Below are 19,489 nucleotides of genomic sequence, written 5' to 3' on the forward strand. Positions count from 1 at the left end.
TCTCATATATTCTATTTTCCCTTTCTTTATCCATTTCTTGTTCCTCCTTTGCTGAATTCTAATATCCTCCCAATCCTCAGGCTTACTACTCATTTTGGCAGCATTAGAAGCCTCTTCCTTTGATCTAATACCATATCTAACTTTTCCTGTGGGGTTTTTGTGCCTTAATGGAATGTATATTTGTTGTAAATTATGCATTAATTCCTTAAATGCTCGTTGCTCATCCACTGTCACACCTTTTAATGTAGTTTCCCAATCTACCTTAGCCAACTCAAACCTCATACCTACGTAGTTTGCTTTGTTTAGATTTAAGACCCTAGTTTCGGATTTAACTCGTCATTTTCAAAATCAATATAATATTCTATCATATTGGCCCGTAATTTCCGATAGGAGGCTTCCTGCGTACGGATGCCCCCTATCAGAAAAAAATCTACGGACTTACCTGAGTGCTCCAGCCGTCCGGCCATTTCCGCACCTGGGCCTCTCCACAGTCGAAATGCGCAGGGCCCAGGTATCCCAGGGGCACATGCAGTTCGCAAACGTCCCTGGGATCACGTGGGCCAGGCCAGCCAATAGGAGAAGGGAATCTCCCCTCATACATTTGACAGATAAACCTATCAAATATATGAATAGAGATCACCCCAAAAAGATACTGAAACATTAAATACATTGTTTTTTTTAAATCACATTTTTTAAATGTGTTAAAATTACATTAAATTAAATATTTAACAAAAATTAATTTTTTGAAAAAAATTCTTCAAGTTTTTTATGGGGCTAAAAATAAACTTACCTTTTTTAAAAGTATTTTTAAATTATAAATGAGTGACAACATTTTTTTTCAACTCTTACGTTGGTAAAAGCCTTACGCCTGCTTTTACCAGGTGTAAGATTTCTAAGGGTTTTCAGCGGACGGAGTTTCTGCAGAAAGCGGAACTCTCTGCCTGCAGAGACTCTTCTCCAGGGCAGGCGTGTGATCTGTCAAGAGCATTCTTGACAGATCGGAAATGCCGGTTTTCAGCGCATGCACTTCGCATTCCCGAAACCGGCATTTCTGATGTCCCTACGGGCGTGTACACAGCTCGTACACACCCGTAGGCATCGGAAAATACACGGCATTAATATGGTCACTATTCCATAAAGGCCCCTTTACTACAAGGTTATTAATTATCCCTTTCTCGTTGCACAATACTAGATCTAAAATAGCCTGTTCCCTGGTTGGTTCCTCAACATACTGATCTAGAATTCCATGAATTCGTCCTCCACACTATTACTGCAAATTTGGTTTGCCCAGTCTATATGTCGATTAAAGTCTCCCATGATTACTGTATTACCCTTGTTACATGTGCCTCTAATTTCCTGATTTATATTCTGCCCTATATTACAACTATTGTTTGGGGGCCTATGAACAACTCCCACCAATGTTTTCTGCCCCTTGCTGTTTCTTAGCTCCACCCAAACTGATTCTACTTCTTGATTTTCAGAGCTAAGATCCTTTCTCTCTACTGCCTTTATCCCATCCTTTATTATCAGGGCTACCCCTCCTCCTTTTCCATTTTGCTTATCCCTTCTAAAAGTTAAGTATCCTGGAATATTTAGATCCCAACCTTGGCCACTTTGCAACCATGCCTCCGTTATGGCTATTAGATCAAACCTGTTCATTTCTATCTGTGCTGTTGATTCATCTATTTTGTTGCAAATGCTTCGCGCATTCAGATATAGTGCCTTTAGCTTTGACTTATTTCTCTTTTTCCCTGATGTCACCTTAGTCACTGATGCCTTATTACCTTTGTTACTCTCTCTGTCCCTTCCTGACCCTTTCTGCTTATTTTTAACCAAAACTCTACTCTGCTCCAGAGCCTTGACATTGCTCTCACTGCTTTTAAATTTACTCTTTCCTGAATCCTCCCACCCACCCCTCATTAGTTTCAAGCCCTGTCTACTGCCCTAGTTATTCAGTTTGCCAGGACACTGGTCCCAGCCCAGTTTAAGTGGAGCCTGTCCCAACAGAACAGCTCCCTCTTTCCCCAGTACTGGTGCCAGTGCCCCATGAACCGAAACCCCTTCCTCCCACACCACTCTTTCAGCCACGCACTTAAATCTCTAATCTGTTCGTCCCTATGCCAATTTGCACATTGCTCAGGTTATTACCTTTGAGGTTCTGCTTTTTAAATTGGATTCTAGCTTCTCAAATTCCCTCAGCAGAACCTCATTCCTAGTTCTACCTATGTCATTGGTTCCTACGTGGACCACGACAACTGGATCCTCCCCTTTCCATTCTAAGTTCTTCTCCAGTCGCAAAGCGATGTCTTTAACCCTGGCATCGGGCAGGCAACACAACCTTCGGAACTCTCGGTCGTGGCTGCTGAGAACAGTATTTATCCCCCTGACTACATTGTCCCCTGCCACAATTACATTCCCTTTCACTCCCCGCCACTTGAATGGCCTCCTATACCATGGTGCTATGGTCAGCTTGCTCATCCATCCTGCAAGCTTTTCCCTCATTCACACAGGCAGCAAGAACTTCATACCTGTTGGGCAAAGGCTGAGGCTCCTCCAGCACTGCACCTGGGATCCCTTACCTTCCTGAGTTGCAGTCACACCCTCCTGTCCCTGTTCCTGACCACGAACCAGACCTGTACCACTACCTAACCTAAGGGGTGTGACTGCCTCCTGGATCAAAGTGTCTAGTTAACTCTCCCCATCCCTGATGCCCTGCAATGCCTGCACCTCAGGCTCCAGCTCAAAAACTCTCAGCTGAAATTCCTCAAGATGCAGGCACTTACTGCAAATGTGGTTGTCCGGGATCACAATGCTTTCCACAAACTCCCACATGCTGCAGTTGCGGCACACCGCCTGCCATCCCTATACGACCTTGATTTATTTAATTAAATTTGTAATTAGGTAGCTTAGTTTACAGTGTAGTTTCCTGACTACTTACTTGTTCTCGATTAAGTTAAGGGTACTGAAATTAAATATCTACCTGTAACACACAGCAGTACAAGTAGTGTAGGCAAAAAGCAGCAACTCCTTCCCTCTCCTTTCCGAATTCCCACTCTTTCCAAATTCCCAGACAAAGCACTCTGTTCAAGTCCACGCCATTTAATCCCGCTCTGTACAGACCGCTCATAATTAGCAATCATGTGTTCCTGTCTGCTTAGAATCATACAGCACATTCGGCCCATCGTGCCTGTGCCGGCTCTTTGAAAGAGCTATCCAATTAGTTTCACTCCCCTGCTCTTTCCCCAAAGCCCTCCAAGTTTGTCCCCTTCAAGTAGATATCCTTTTGAAAGTTACTATTGAAACTGCTTCCATCACCCTTTCAGGCAGTGCAAACCAGATCATAACAACTCACAGTGCAAAAACATTCTCCTCCTCTCCCCTCTGGTTCTTTTGCCAATTATCTTAAATCTGTGTCTCCTGGTTATCGACCCTCCTTCCAGTGGAAACAGTTTCTCCTTATTTACTCTATCAAAACCCCATATAATTTTGAACACCTCTATTAAACCTCCCCTTAACCTTCTCTGTGCCAAGAAGCACAATCCTAGATAAAAAGTGAATAGTAGGAGGGCATCAGTTTGTTGAGGAGCTCCTTGCAAGGGCGGTGAATGGAATGAGAAAGAACAAAGCAGAGAAAGCCCATAAAAAAGCAGAAACAAAAAGGAGAAGCGACAAAGGAGCAGAAAGAGAAGCAGCTTTAATCCTTGGACATTGAACAGCTCCCAGGAAAATCTAGGCCATATGGGATACCACATTTTAAGGTTTTCAGCTCACACACTCTGACATGGAAACAAACACTGACATGGCAGTAAAAAAAAGCTCCTGTAATATCAGCAAAAATAAAGAATGTATTAAATTAAACTACTCCAGTTTGGTCTTTTTTCCATTTACCTAATTCTTTCTTTTTCCCCTAATTTAACTTTTCCCTTTCCCCATTTTTCCTTTCCCTCTCTTTCTTCCCTTTATCCCTCATTTTACCCTTTGCCCCCCACTCTCCTTCCTTGTCTCATTTCCTTATTGCCTCATTCTTCTCTTTTTCCAATTTTATCCTTTTCTCTGTTCTTTTTCTCTAGTCTGACACGGTGTCAGTTTCCATACGTACGCTGATGACACCCAGCTCTACCTCACCACCACTTCTCTCAACCCCTCCACGGTCTCTAAATTGTCAGACTGCTTGTCCGACATCCAGTATTGGATGAGCAGAAGTTTTCTCCAATTAAATATTGGGAAGGCCGAAGCCGTTGTCTTCAGGTCCCGCCACAAACTCTGTTCCCTAGCCACTGACTCCATCCCTCTCCCTAACATCTGTCTGAGGCTGAACCACACTGTTCGCAAACTTGGTGTCATATTTGACCCTGAAATGAGCTTCTGACCACATATCCGTGGCATTACTAAGATCGCCTATTTCCACATCTGTAACAATATCTGACTCCGCCCCTGCCTCAGCTCATCTGCTGCTGAAACCTTCATCCATACCTTTGTTACCTCTAGACTTGACTATTCCAATGCACTCCTGGCTGGCCTCCCAAATTCTACCCTACATAAACTTGAGGTCATCTAAAACTCGGCTGCCCATGTCCTAATTCGCACCAAGATCCATTCACCCATCACCCCTGTGCTCACTGAGCTACATTGACTTCCATTTCAAAATTCTCATCCTTGTTTTCAAATCCCTCCATGGCCTTGCCCCTCCCTATCTCCGCAATCCCCTTCAGCCCTGTAATGTATATACTTTTAAGGGGGGAACTATCTTTTACAGCTCATGTATACTGCAGCACCGGCAGTGACCACACCTGTATATAGTACTGAGTAGTAATCTGTACAGATCAGTTCCCGTGTGAGCCACGTTCAGTAAACACCTGTTGTACCATTCTCCTGCACTCTGTGTCTTATTATACACAGACACAACATTGGCGACAAGGCAAGTTCGAACCTACCTGCAACCTCCCGGGGATTCGTTCCTGGAGATCAGTGGATTGGAGGTCAAGGCCAGAGACTCGGGCATCAACCACGGGCAACCGCCCAGTCATCCAGCAGAGACTCGAGAATTGCGGGGGAGGCTTTCGAGAGCCAGGCTTGGCTTTCCAGTCGAGGTGGTCCAGCGAAACGGGCTGGCAACAGGTAGTGCGCAGACCCTTCCCGGACAGCGGCAGGTTAGAGCGAGACTGAGCGGCACAGCAAAGGGCCGAGCAGCATCGATGGGGGAGAGAGAGAGAGGGCATAGCGCACAGGGCGCAGCCGGTGTTCAGGGGCCGAGCAGTGTCGAAGAGAGGGAGAGAGAGATGCGCAGAAACCTGCGAGGCACCGCCATTGCCATGAGGACCGCCGAGAGCGGCATTGGCAGCAGCGCAGGAGAAGCACGCGAAACCTACAGGGCGCCGCCATTGCCACGAGAACTGCCGGGAGCAGCGTTGGCAGCAGCGGGGGAGGAAGGAAAGCGCGGGAGACCCATTTTAAGCCATTGTGAGACGCCATTTTAAACCACACCCAAAATGCCTAAGAGTGGCAGTATCACCGCGTTTGACAATGAAGTCGAAGATTGGACTACATATGTCGAACGAATAGAGGTATACTGCAAGGCAAATGAGGTGTCAGATGACAAGAAAGCGTCGGTATTGTTAAATTTAATGGGTGCAAAGACGTATGGTTTATTATGAAATCTAGTAACCCCAACAAAGCCAATGGAAAAGAGTTTTGAAGACATAGTAACGATACTACAGGAACATTTAAACCCCACACCGCTGCTGATAGCAGAAAGATTCAAGTTTCACAAACGGAACCAGCATAAGGATGAAAGCAATGCTGATTATTTAACAGAACTGCGCAAACTATCGAAACACTGCCAGTTTGGAGCGGGACTGGCAGATACCTTAAGGGACAAGTTTGTGTGTGGGCTTCAAAGTGAAGGAACACAGAAACGGCTTTTATCTGAAAAGGACCTTATGCTGGAAAAGGCTTTCAGCATTGCGGTATCATATGAAGCAGCAGCACGGGGCGCTGCAGAGATACAACAGAGACCGCAAGAAATTGGCACAAACGAAATGTCATATAGAACAGAGAAGTGCTATCGCTGCGGCAGAACAACACACGACCAGAATGATTGCTGGTTCAAAGACAAAGTGTGCAGACAGTGTGGAAAAGTAGGACACATAGCATGAGTCTGCAGGTCGGGAAAGAAAACCAGCAATAAGAAACCTACCAAAGAAAAGTACAAGAAGGTACATAAGATGACGGAGAATAGTTCAGACGAACAAAAGAGTGATAACGACTCCGAAAGCAGGGAACTGAGTTGTCTGAAACTACATAAGGTGATCCAAATGGAGGATCACCGAACCATTTGGGTCACTCTCAAGTTAGCAGGAGTCCAGGTAAAGATGGAATTGGACACAGGATCAGCCCTAACAGTCATAAACTGACGGGACTATGAGCGGCTGTTCTCACATATAGCCTTGAGAGATACAAAAATTATTTTGAAGACGTACACGGGGCAAAAAGTCTACCCCAAAGGAAAAATAAGGGTGACCGTTATATATAACGGTAAAGAAAAACCAAAACTAGACCTGTATGTATTGCAAGATGGAGGACCACCATTACTGGGATGTGAATGGATCCGGAAAATACAACTGGATTGGCATTCCATACAGGCACTGACTGTGGCTGACAAAAAGGATGACGACGTCACTCCTGGGCGACTGTCAAAGATCCTAACTGATGCGAAAGAAGTGTTCCAGCAAGGACTCGGAACACTAAAAGGCATGACAGCGATGATTAAAATGGAAGAAAATGCAAGACCAAAATTTTTAAGGACAGACCGGTACCTTATGCGATCCGCCCAGCCGTCAAAGCAGAGCTGGAAACTCTAGAACGTTCAGGTGTACTGTCCAAGGTAGACTGGAGCGAGTGGGCTACACCCATCGTCCCTGTGATGAAAAAGTCATTGAGCAGCACGCCTGGGGAACCAAGGAAGGTTCGCATCTGTGGGGACTTTAAGGTAACAGTGAACCCGGTCCTTCACACTGTACAATATCCACTTTCGCAGATTGAAGATATTTTCGCCTCGCTATCTGGAGGGAAACGCTTCACTAAGATTGATCTGGCCCAGGCGTATCTGCAAATGGAGGTAGAAGAAGCATCAAAAAAATACCTCACAATCAACACCCATAAAGGTCTCTACCAATACAACCGGCTGGTATTCGGGGTAGCATCAGCTCCAGCTATTTGGCAGAGGGCAATGGAACAAGTCCTGCAAGGGATCCCAGGGACCCAGTGTTATTTGGACGACATCCTGGTCACGGGCAAAAATGACAGTGATCACCTTGCCAACCTGGAGCAGGTGCTCACTAGATTGCAGGAATATGGGCTCCGAGCTAACCGCCCCAAATGCAAGTTTTTTAGAAAACAGATCTCGTATTGTGGCCACGTTATCGATAAAGAGGGGTTACATAAGTCCCCTGAAAAGATTGAGGCAGTAGTCAAGGCTCCAGCATCGGAAAATGTGTCACAACTGAGGTCGTTCCTCAGGCTGGTAAACTACTACCATAAGTTCTTGCCAAATTTGTCTACAATACCACACCCACTGAACACCCTACTGCAAACTGGGGTGCCATGGAAGTGGAGTGACGAATGTAGACGAGCTTTCCAGAAGAGCAAAACACTAATCACATCGAAAGAGGTATTGGCCCATTACAACCCGGCATTACCAATTCGGTTGGCATGTGATGCGTCACCCTACGGCATTGGAGCGGTGCTGTTGCACAAATTCTCGGACGGCTCAGAGAGGCCAATAGCCTTTGCGTCACGATCACTAACCTCAGCCGAGCGTAACTACGCCCAGATTGACAGGGAGGCCCTCAGCCTAGTGTGGGGAGTAAAAAAGTTCAATCACTATCTGCACGGGCAGAAATTCACCTTGCTGACTGATCACCAGCCTCTTGTCTCCATTTTTAATCCGAAGAAGGGCGTTCCGGTGATGACCGGAACACCCTTCCAAAGATGTGCAGGTTAGGTTGATTGGCCATGATAAATTGACCATTAGTGTTAGGGGGATTAAAATATGTGGGGTTACGGGGATAGTGTGGGATATGTGTTGGTGTCGGGGTTATGGGAATCGGGTGGGATATGTGTCGGTGCAGGCTCGATGGGCCGAAATGGCCTCTATCTGCACTGTGGGGTTTCTGTGATTCTGTGAGTCTGTGACTGCGCAACGACTACAAAGATGGTCACATTTTCTAGGGGCGCACCACTATGAGATTGAATATAAGGGCACGAAACAGCATGGAAATGCTGATGGGCTATCACGCCTGCCACTGCCTACTGCGGAGGAAGCACCAGCAGTAGATCCTGTCGAAATATTCCATTTGACTATAGTTGAATACCTACCGGTAACTAACGCTTGTATCGAAAAGGAAACCCGAAATGACCCGACACTGTCTCGGGTATATGATTTGACGGTGAAGGGATGGCCAGCACATGGCGACTCACTGTTGCCAGCATTCTCGACAAGGAGAGAACAGCTGTCAGGGTGCCGGGGAACCTTGATGTGTGGATCCCGAGTGGTAATTCCACCCAAGTTAATGGATAGAGCGCTCAATGAGCTTCATGAGGGTCATCTGGGAGGGGTAAAAATGAAAAGCCTAGCCAGGGCTTATGTGTGGTGGCCGGGAATCGATAAACAAATCGAGGACCTGACCAAGAGCTGCTCAGGATGCCAGAAAGTCCAAAATGCACCACCACAGGCCCCTCTACACCCATGGGAGTGGCTCTCATCTCCATGGCAACGGGTGCATATTGATTTTGCTGGTCCATTCATGGACTCAATGTTTTTAATAGCCGTGGATGCACACTCAAAATGGCCTGAGGTCATCAAAATGTCCTCCACCACCACGGAGAAAACTATTGCAGTCCTACGGACCATTTTTGCCAGGAATGGCTTGCCAGAACTGATTTGCTCCGACAAAGGACCACAGTTTGTGTTCGAAGAGTTCCGGAGGTTCTTGAAAAAGAATGGGGTAAGGCATTACACATCCGCCCCATATCATCCAGCCACAAATGGATTGGCGGAGAGGTTCGTACAAACCTTTAAGAAGGCAATAAAGGCGATGTACAATGTGTGATGAAATATTCCATTCATCACTCATCAGTATTTCTCTGCCTGTGACTGTGGTTGGTTTCAGTTTCATTTCCATTGTATTGTACTGTGTGTAGGGCTCCGCCCATACCTGGCTCCTATGTAAGCTGGCCCAGCCTGCAGCACATCCAGTACTGCAGACCTCTGGATGGAAGATACATTCTCCTCTGTGTGTTACCTTCTAAGTCAATAAAAGCCTTGTTTTGTTTCGCTAACATCGAGTCTCGGATTTATTGAGGCACATCAATTTTATTGACTTAATTTTCAACACAATGGATGAACTCCTGAAACCCAAACGTTTGGATTTGGACCAGCATGCTTCGGACGCATCGGCACGCTTCGGACACTGGTTTATGTGTATGGAATTCTTCCTGGACAATTCCGCAGCCGTCAAAGACGCTACGGACGCTGCGAGTATGAAACTCGGAATTCTGCGGGATTGGGTAAGCCACCGGGTTTACCCCCTCATCCAAGACGCCGACACGTACCCGGCCGCCTGCGACATCTTAAAGGCGCATTACCAGCAGCCTACGAATGAGGTGTATGCTAGGCATCTGCTCACTACTCGCGCACAGCGACCTGGGGAATCGGTGGAGGAGTTCCTAGGCACCCTGAAAACGCTTGGCAAAGACTGCAAGTGCCAAGATGTAAAAGCCGCAGTGTACACTGACGAGCTTGTTCGCGATGCCTTTATCACAGGCCTCAGCTCCACTTACATCCGGCAGAGACTGCTGGAAAAAAACGGGATTGGACCTGAAACAGGCTGCGGACACAGCACGATCCCTGGATGTGGCCCAGAGAAACTCGGACGCCTACTCTTCAGCCCGCGCCGTCCACGCCGCCACGTGTGCACCAAGGGCGCCGCCATCTTGGAAGGCATCTTCCCCGCCCGGCAGCCCCACACCGTTGGGGCCCCGCTCTCCCCCCAGAAGCCCTACGACAGCCGCGACGCGTCGGGGACCCAACTGCTACTTCTGCGGGCAGCCGAAGCACACCAGAAACCTGTGCCCGGCGAAAGGCACCACCTGCTTTAAGTGCGGTAAGAAGGGGCACTTCGGGAAGGTGTGCAGAGGGAACCCCGCCGGAAAACCCGCCACCGCCGCGTGTGCGCCGTGGGAGCGGCCATCTTGGACGCCATCTTGCCCGACCTCGTGGGGTCCGCCATCTTGTGAGCAGACAGCATGGATGCCATCTTGTCTCGATCAGGGCCCTACAGTGGCATTGGTCACAGTGGACCAGACCAGGCTGCACCCGCTATCCAAATCAATGGTGGACATCGAGGTAAACGGGTGCAGGGTTAAATGTTTAATTGACAGTGGAAGCACGGAGAGTTTTATCCACCCTGAACTGGTACAACAACTCTCCCTAAAGGTGGTCCCTACTCGGGGTACCATCTCTATGGCTGATAAAACCCAGACATCGACCATTATGGGTTACTGCACGGTACAATTGTCCGTTAACGGAACTGTATACGATAATTTTAAAGTATTAATCATGAAGAATCTACGTGCGAGCGTGATCTTGGGCCTGGATTTCCAGTGCTACCACCAAAGCATCACGCTCAATTACGGTGGGTCCCAGCCGCCCCTCACAGTGTGCGGTCTGGCTACCCTGAAGGTAAAGCCGCCTTTGCTATTCGCGAACCTTACCCCTAACTGCCGGCCAATAGCGACCAAAAGCAGGAGGTACAGCTGGGAGGACAGGCGGTTTATCGCGACCGAGGTAGACAGGCTCCTGAAAGAGCGCATTATTGAACGCAGCAATAGCCCGTGGCGCGCCCAAGTGGTGGTGGTAAGGGGTAGCGAGAAGAAACGGATGGTGATCGACTATAGCCAAACGATCAACAGGTACACCCAACTAGACGCCTACCCGCTACCCCGCATATCAGAAATGGTGAACCAAATCGCCCAATACCGGGTGTTCTCCACCATCGACCTCAAGTCAGCGTACCACCAGCTCCCTATCAGACCAGAGGACCGCCCGTACACCGCCTTCGAGGCGAACGGACGCCTCTACCAATTCCTCAGAGTCCCCTTTGGGGTGACGAAAGGGGTCTCGGTCTTCCAGAGGGAGATGGACCGCATGGTCGATGACCACCACTTGCAGGCAACCTTCCCCTACCTCGACAACGTCACCATCTGCGGTCACAACCAGCAGGATCACGACTCGAACCTCGAGAGGTTCCTGAAAACCGCACAAAAACTCAACCTCACCAACAACGAGGACAAGTGCGTTTACAACACCACGCGCCTCTGCATACTAGGCAGCGTGGTGGAGAATGGGGAAATCGGACCAGGCCCCGACCGATTGCGCCCCCTACGGGAGCTGCCCCTGCCCAACACTCCCAAAGCCCTGAAAAGGTGCCTGGGGTTATTTTCTTATTATTCCCAATGGGTCCCCAACTACTCCGACAAAGCCCGCCCCCTCTTGAAAGCATCCTCTTTTCCGCTCTCTGCTGAGGCCCATGCCGCCTTCAAAAGCATTAAGCAGGATATTGAGCGGGCCACGCTACAGGCAGTGGACGAGAACACTCCCTTTCAAGTGGAAAGTGATGCGTCTGACTTTGCCTTGGCGGCCACCCTCAACCAGGCGGGGCGGCCCGCAGCTTTCTTCTCGAGGACCCTCCAAGGGCCCGAGATCAGACACTCCTCCGTAGAAAAGGAGGCCCAAGCCATCGTGGAGGCAGTGCGCCACTGGCGCCACTACCTAGCCGGCAAACGCTTCACCCTACTTACCGACCAGCGGTCGGTAGCGTTTATGTTCAATAGTAAACAGAGGGGGAAGATTAAAAATGATAAGATTCTTAGGTGGCGGATCGAGCTCTCCATCTTCGATTATGACATCATTTACCGGCCAGGGGCCCTTAACGAATCCCCCGACGCCCTCACACGAGGGATGTGTGCCAGCGCCACCGGGGATCGGCTACAGACCCTCCACAATGACCTCTGCCACCCAGGGGTCACGCAGCTGTTCCACATCATAAAGTCCCGCAACTTACCCTACTCGATTGAGGAAGTTCGGTCCCTGACCAGGAACTGTCGCACTTGCGCTGAGTGCAAGCCTTGGTTCTAGCGCCCAGATAGAGCCCACTTAATCAAAGCTACACGGCCCTTTGAGCGGCTCAGCTTAGATTTCAAGGGCCCCCTCCCGGCCGTTGACCGCAATGTTTACTTCCTGAACATTGTGGACGAATACTCTCATTTCCCATTCGCCTTCCCCTGCCCAGACATGACCAGCGCCACGGTCATTAAATGCCTCAACAGCCTGTTCTGCCTGTTCGGTATGCCGAGCTACATCCATACGGATAGTGGGGCGTCCTTCATGAGTGAAGAGCTACGCCAGTACATGCTGTCCAGGGGGATCGCCACGAGCCGTACCACCAGCTACAACCCCCGGGGTAACGGTCAAGTGGAGCGAGAGAATGGGACAGTATGGAAAGCAGTCACTCTAGCTCTAAGGACCAAAGGCCTCCCTATCTCCCGCTGGCAGGAAGTCCTCCCAGATGTGCTCCATTCGATACGGTCGCTATTGTGTACTGCCACTAATGCCACGCCTCACGAGCGAATGTTTGTCTTTCCCCGGAAATCCACCTCAGGCGTATCCATGCCGTCATGGCTCTCCACCCCAGGTCCGGTATTCGTGCGAAGGCATGTGAGGGGCCACAAGACGGACCCTCTCGTGGAGTCAGTGCACCTACTCCATGCCAACCCCCAATACGTGTATGTCCGGCATGCCGATGGAAGGGAGGACACCGTGTCCATAAAAGACGTCGCCCCAGCCGGTAACGACAACAACCACGACAACAGCAGCAACAACAATCACAGCAACTCTTACCCACCCACTACTCTTTCATCACCCCCGGAAGAACATCGACCAACAGTACCCCCACCAACTACCCCTTCAACAACTCTGGCGGCACCCCCGGCAGAGACCCAGGAGGCCACCGGGGACACCCAGCTGACACCCGCGGCACCACAACAGCCACGTCGGTCGCAGAGGACTATCAAACCCCCGAACAGACTAAATCTATAGAAGGGGTGAATGTGATGAAATATTCCATTCATCACTCATCAGTATTTCTCTGCCTGTGACTGTGGTTGGTTTCAGTTTCATTTCCATTGTATTGTACTGTGTGTAGGGCTCCGCCCATATCTGGCTCCTATGCAAGCTGGCCCAGCCTGCAGCACATCCAGTACGGCAGACCTCTGGATGGAAGATACATTCTCCTCTGTGTGTTACCTTCTAAGTCAATAAAAGCCTTGTTTTGTTTCGCTAACATCGAGTCTCGGATTTATTGAGGCACATCACAATGACAACATTCCGCTGCAGCACAAGGTGGACAATTTCCTGTTCGCCTACCGGAATGCGACACATGCAGTCACCAACCAGGCCCCAGCCATGATGTTCTTTAACCGAAGGTTAAGATCTCGCCTGGATTTGCTCAGACCAAATGTACGAAGAGATGTTGAGAGTAAGCAATTCTAGCACATCCATGAGAAGCCAACAAGGAGCTTCAATGTAGGGCAGCCAGTCTTGGCCCGCGACTACCGAACAGAAAAATGGCAGCCAGGAACGATATGCACACGGCAGGGCCCACTAATGTACATAGTGGACGTTGGGGAGAGCATCGTGAGACGCCATGCTGACCAGATCCTAGAGTCACAGGAACAAGTCAACCCCATGCCTCGCCCATACATACCTGGTGATGAACCCGGCGTACAGGTCACATCTACCCCAGAAACAGGTAGGCCTCACCAATCTCCAATCTCAGGCAAGGAGAGAGGTAAAAATTATTCAAGGTGTGACGTCACCACAAAGTGGGTAAGTGATTGGTTGGTAAGTATTTCTCCCTTTTTAAGCTTAAATCTCCTTGGTTTATAGTTTCTAAGGTGTGATATTCACCATCTAGAATCGAGGCAGAGGGTATTTAAGAATAATATTAATAAATTTAATTAATTACATGGAATGGGAGATCAGGCGATGTGTTGCTGCTGCAATATGTGGGAGCTGGTGGACACCATTGACGCTCACGGTGATCACATTTGCAGTAAGTGTTGGCTGCTCGAGGAATTCCGGCTCCGTGTTGAAGAGCTGGAGTCCGAGCTTCAAACACTGAGACACATCAGGGAGGGGGAAAGTTACCTGGACTCTGTGTATCAGGAGGTAGTCACACCAATTAGATTAATTAATTCAGATGTAGTCCGTGGCCAGGGTCAGGATGGTGTGACTAGAAGTGAGGCAGGTACGGGGATCCAGGAGGTAGTGTTGGAGGAGCTGCAGCCCTTGCACTTGTCCAACAGGTTCAAGGCTCTTACTCCCTGTGAGGATGGGAACAGGGACTGCGGGGAGGATGAGCAACCTGGCCACAGCATCATGGAGCGGGGGGCCATTCAAGTGGGGGGAGTAAAAGAAATGTTGTAGTGGTAGGGGATAGTATCGTTAGGGGGATAGATAGAGCTCTTTGCAGCCAAGAGCGAGAGTCCCAAAGGCTGTGTTGCCTGCCCGGTGCCAGGGTTAAGGGCATCTCCTCTGGACTGGAGAGAAACTTGGAGTGGGAGGGGGAGGATCCAGTTGTCGTGGTCCATGTTGGTACCAACGACATAGATAGGACAAGGAAGGAGGTTCTGCTGAGGGAGTTTGAGCAGCTAGGGGCCAAATTAAAAAGCAGAACAACAAGGGTAATAATCTCTGGATTATTACCTGAGCCACGAGCGAATTTGGCTAGGACAAATAAAATAAGAGAGTTAAATGCGTGGCTCAAAGACTGGTGTGGGAGAAATGGGTTTTGCTTCCTGGGACACTGGCACCAGTACTGGGGCAGGAGGGAGCTGTTCCATTGGGATGGGCTTCACTTGGCCAGTGCTGGGACTAGAGTCCTGGCGGATCATATAACTAGGGCTGTAGAGAGGGCTTTAAACTAACTAGTGGGGGGGAGGTTCCTAGAGTGCAAATAATACAAATGACAACAGAGAAGGTCATAGACTTAGGTAGCAGTGGGGAAATTAAAAACCAGAGCATGTCAGGAAGGGGCAGAAGGTATGGAGTAAAAGGTAAAGTAATAAAAAGGGCAAAAGCAGGAACTAAGTGTCACAAAACATCTTTGAAAGTTCTCTATCTGAATGCACGTAGCATTCGTAACAAAATAGATGAGTTAATGGCACAAATAACTACATATGGGTATGATCTTGTGGCCATTACAGAAACATGGCTGCAGGGTGACAATGCCTGGGAATTAAACATACCAGGTTGTTTAACGATCAGGAAGGACAGGCAGGAAGGAAGGGGAGGTGGGGTGGCTATGTTAATAAAGGAAGGAATCACTGTAATACAGAGAAATGATATTGGGTCAAAAGATCAGGGCAATGAAACAGTTTGGGTGGAGGTAAGGAATAATAATGGGAAAAAAACACTAGTGGGCGTAGTCTATAGGCCTCCGAACTGTGGCAACTCTGTTGGACGGAGTATCAATCAGGAAATAGTTGAGGCTTGTAATAAGGGAACATCTATAATTATGGGGGATTTTAACTATCATATTAATTGGACAAATCAAATTGGGCAGGGCTGCCTTGAGGATGAGTTCATTGAGTGTATTAGGGATGGGTTTCTTGAGCAGTATGTAACTGAACCGACCAGGGGGCAGGCAACCTTAGATCTGGTCCTGTGTAACGAGACAGGATTAATTAAAAATGTCCCAGTAAAGGATCCCCTTGGAATGAGTGACCATAACACGGTTGAATTCCATATTCAATTAGAGGGTGAGAAGTTTGGATCTCAAACAAGCGTGCTAAGCTTGAATAAAGGAGACTATGAAGGTATGAGAGCAGAATTGAGTAGAGTGGATTGGGATAATAGATTAAAAGGTAAGATGATACATGATCAGTGGTGTACATTTAAGGAGTTATTTTACAACTTCCAAAAAATATATATTCCACTGAGAAGAAAGGGGTGTAAAAGAAAAGACAGCCATCCGTGGCTAAGTAAAGAAAGTAAGGATAGTATTCGACTAAAAAGAAGGGCATATAAGGTAGCCAAATCTAGTGGGAGGATAGAGGATTGGGAAAACTTTAAAAGACAGCAAAAAATAACAATAAGATTGATTAAGAAAGGGAAGATAGATTATGAAAGTAAATTAGCAAAAAATATAAAAACAGACAGTAAGAGTTTTTATAATTATATAAAAAGAAAAAGGGTGGCTAAAGTAAATGTTGGTCCCTTAGAGGATGAGACCGGGAAATTAATGGTGGGAAATATGGAGATGGCAAAAACACTGAATGAATATTTTACATCAGCCTTTACAGTAGAAGACACTAAGAATATCCCAACACTGGACAAAGAGGGGGCTAAACGTGGGGAGGAGCTAAACACGATCAAAATCACTAAGGAAGTGGTACTCGGTAAAATAATGGGACTCAAGGCGGATAAATCACCTGGACCTGATGGCTTACATCCTAGGGTCTTGAGGGAAGTGGCGGTAGGGATTGTGGATGCATTGGTAATAATTTTCCAAAACTCCCTGGACTCGGCAATGGTCCCGGCAGACTGGAAAACTGCTAATGTAACACCCTTATTTAAAAAGGGCAGTAGACAGAAGGCTGGAAACTATAGACCTAACATCTGTGGTAGGTAAAATTTTGGAGTCCATTATTAAGGAGACAGTAACAGGACATTTGGATAATCATAATTTAATAAGACAAAGTTAGCATGGTTTTATGAAGGGGAAGTCATGTTTGACAAATTTGCTGGAGTTCTTTGAGGAAGTAACGTATAGGGTGGATAAAGGGGAACCAGTGGACGTAGTGTATTTAGACTTCCAAAAGGCATTTGACAAGGTGCCACACAAAAGATTATTGCTTAAGATAAAAAATCACGGGATTGGGGGTAATATTCTGGCATGGATAGAGGATTGGCTATCTAACAGAAGGCAGAGAGTTGGGATAAATGGTTCATTCTCAGACTGGCAATCAGTAACTAGTGGTGTTCCGCAGGGGTCAGTGCTGGGTCCCCAACTCTTTACAATCTATATTAACGATTTGGAGGAGGGGACCGAGGGTAACATATCAAAGTTTGCAGATGATACTAAGATGGGGGGGAAAGTAGTGAGTGAGGAGGACATAAAAAACCTTCAAGGGGACATAGACAAGCTAAGTAAGTGGGCAGAGATTTGGCAGATGGAATACAATACTGGAAAGTGTGAGGTTATGCACTTTGGCAGGAAAAATCGTAGAGCAAGTTATTATCTTAATGGCAAGAAAATGGAAAGTACTGAAGTACAAAGGGATCTGGGTGTCCTGGTGCACAAAACTCAAAAGGTTAGTATGCAGGTGCAGCAAGTGATTAAGAAGGCCAATGGAATGTTGGCTTTCATTGCTAGGGGGATAGAATATAAAAATAGGGAGGTATTGCTTCAGTTGTACAAGGTATTGGTGAGACCGCACCTGGAATACTGCGTACAGTTTTGGTGTCCATACTTAAGAAAAGACATACTTGCTCTCGAGTCAGTACAAAGAAGGTTCACTCGGTTAATCCCGGGGATGAGGGGATGGACATATGAGGAGAGGTTGAGTAGATTGGGACTCTACTCATCGGAGTTCAGAAGAATGAGAGGCGATCTTATTGAAACATATAAGATTGTGAAGGGGTTGGATCGGGTGGATGCAGGGAAGATGTTCCCGATGATGGGTGAAACTAGAACTAGGGGGCATGGTCTTAGAATAAGGGGCTGCTCTTTCATAACTGAGATGAGGAGGAACTACTTCACTCAGAGGGTGGTAGGTCCATGGAATATGCTGCCCCAAAAAGCTGTAGAAGCTACATCATTACATAAATTTAAAACAGAAATAGACAGTTTCCTAGAAGTAAAGGGAATTAAGGGTTACGGGGAGCGGGCAGGAAATTGGACATGAGTCTAGGTTCGGATCCGTCATGGCCCTGTGGGTAGCGAAGCGGGCCCAGGGGCCGTGTAGCCTGATCCTGCTCCTATTTCATGTGTCTAATTCTGTTAGATTCAGGAGATGGTTCTGTGATAGTGGATTGGCGGTTAGGATCAGATCAGCCATGATCTTATTGAATGGCGGAGCAGGCTCGAGGGGCCGATTGGCCTACTCCTGCTCCTATTTCTTATGTTCTTATGTTCTTATACCTTTAAGGGGGGAACTATCTTTTACAGCTCATGTATACTTAAGTACCGGCAGTGACCACACCTGTATATAGTACTGAGTAATAATCTGTACAGATCAGTTCCCATGTGAGCCATGTTGAGTAAACACCTGTTGTACCATTGTCCTGCAGTCTGTGTCTTATTATACACAAACACAACAAGCCCCACCCCCCGAGATATCTGTGCTCCTCAAATTCAACCCTCTTGAGCATCCCTGATTATAATCACTCAACCATTGGTGGCCGTGCCTTCTGTGCCTAGGCCCTAAGCTCTGGAACTCCCTCCATAAGCCTCTCTACCTCTCTTACCTCCTTTAAGACGCTCCTTAAAACCTACCTCTTTGACCAAGCTTTTGGTCATCTGCTATATTTTCTTATGTGGCTTGGTGTAAATTTTTTGTCTTATATCTCTCCTGTGAAGCGCCTTGGGACATTTTACTATGTCAAAGGTGGTATATAAATACAAGTTGTTGTTGTTCTTTTTTCTCCATACTTCCCTTTCCTTCATTCTTCCCTTTGCCCCACTTTTTCCTTTTTTCCCATTCTACTTTTCCCGATTCTTCCCATTCTATTATTTTTCCATTATCTACTTTTCCCCATTCTTCTCCTTACCTCCGTTCTTCCCATGTCACATTTTAAGAACATAAGAAATAGGTGCAGCAATAGGCCACTTGGCCCCTTGAGCCTGCTCCGCCATTCAATAAGACCATGGCTGATCTTGGGCTCAAAGCCACTTCCCCGCCCGCTCCCCATAACCCTTCACTCCCTTATCTTGCAAAAATTTGTCCATCTCCACCTTAAATGTATTTAATCGCCCAGCCTCCACAGCTATCTGGGGCAGAGAATTCCACAGATTTATGACCCTCTGAGAGAAGAAATTCCTCCTCATCTCAGTTCTAAAAGGGCGACCCTTTATTGTAAAACTGTGCCCCAGGGTTCTAGATTTTCCCATGAGGGGAAACATTCTCTCTGCATCTACCTTGTCGTATCCCCTCAGTATCTTATATGTTTCAATAAGATCACCTCTCATTCTTCTAAATTCCAAAGAGTATAGGCCCAGGCTGCTCAACCTTTCCTCATAAGTCAACCCCCTCATCTCTGGAATTAATCTAGTGAATCGTCTCTGAACTGCCTCCAATGCAAGTATATCCTTCCTTTAATAAGGAGACCAAAACTGTATGCAGTACTCAAGGTGTGGTCTCACCAATA

This window comes from Somniosus microcephalus, chromosome 13, assembly GCF_052327205.1.
Source record: "Somniosus microcephalus isolate GS21.2 chromosome 13, FLI_Smic_1.0, whole genome shotgun sequence".
Taxonomy (NCBI): Eukaryota; Metazoa; Chordata; class Chondrichthyes; order Squaliformes; family Somniosidae; genus Somniosus; species Somniosus microcephalus.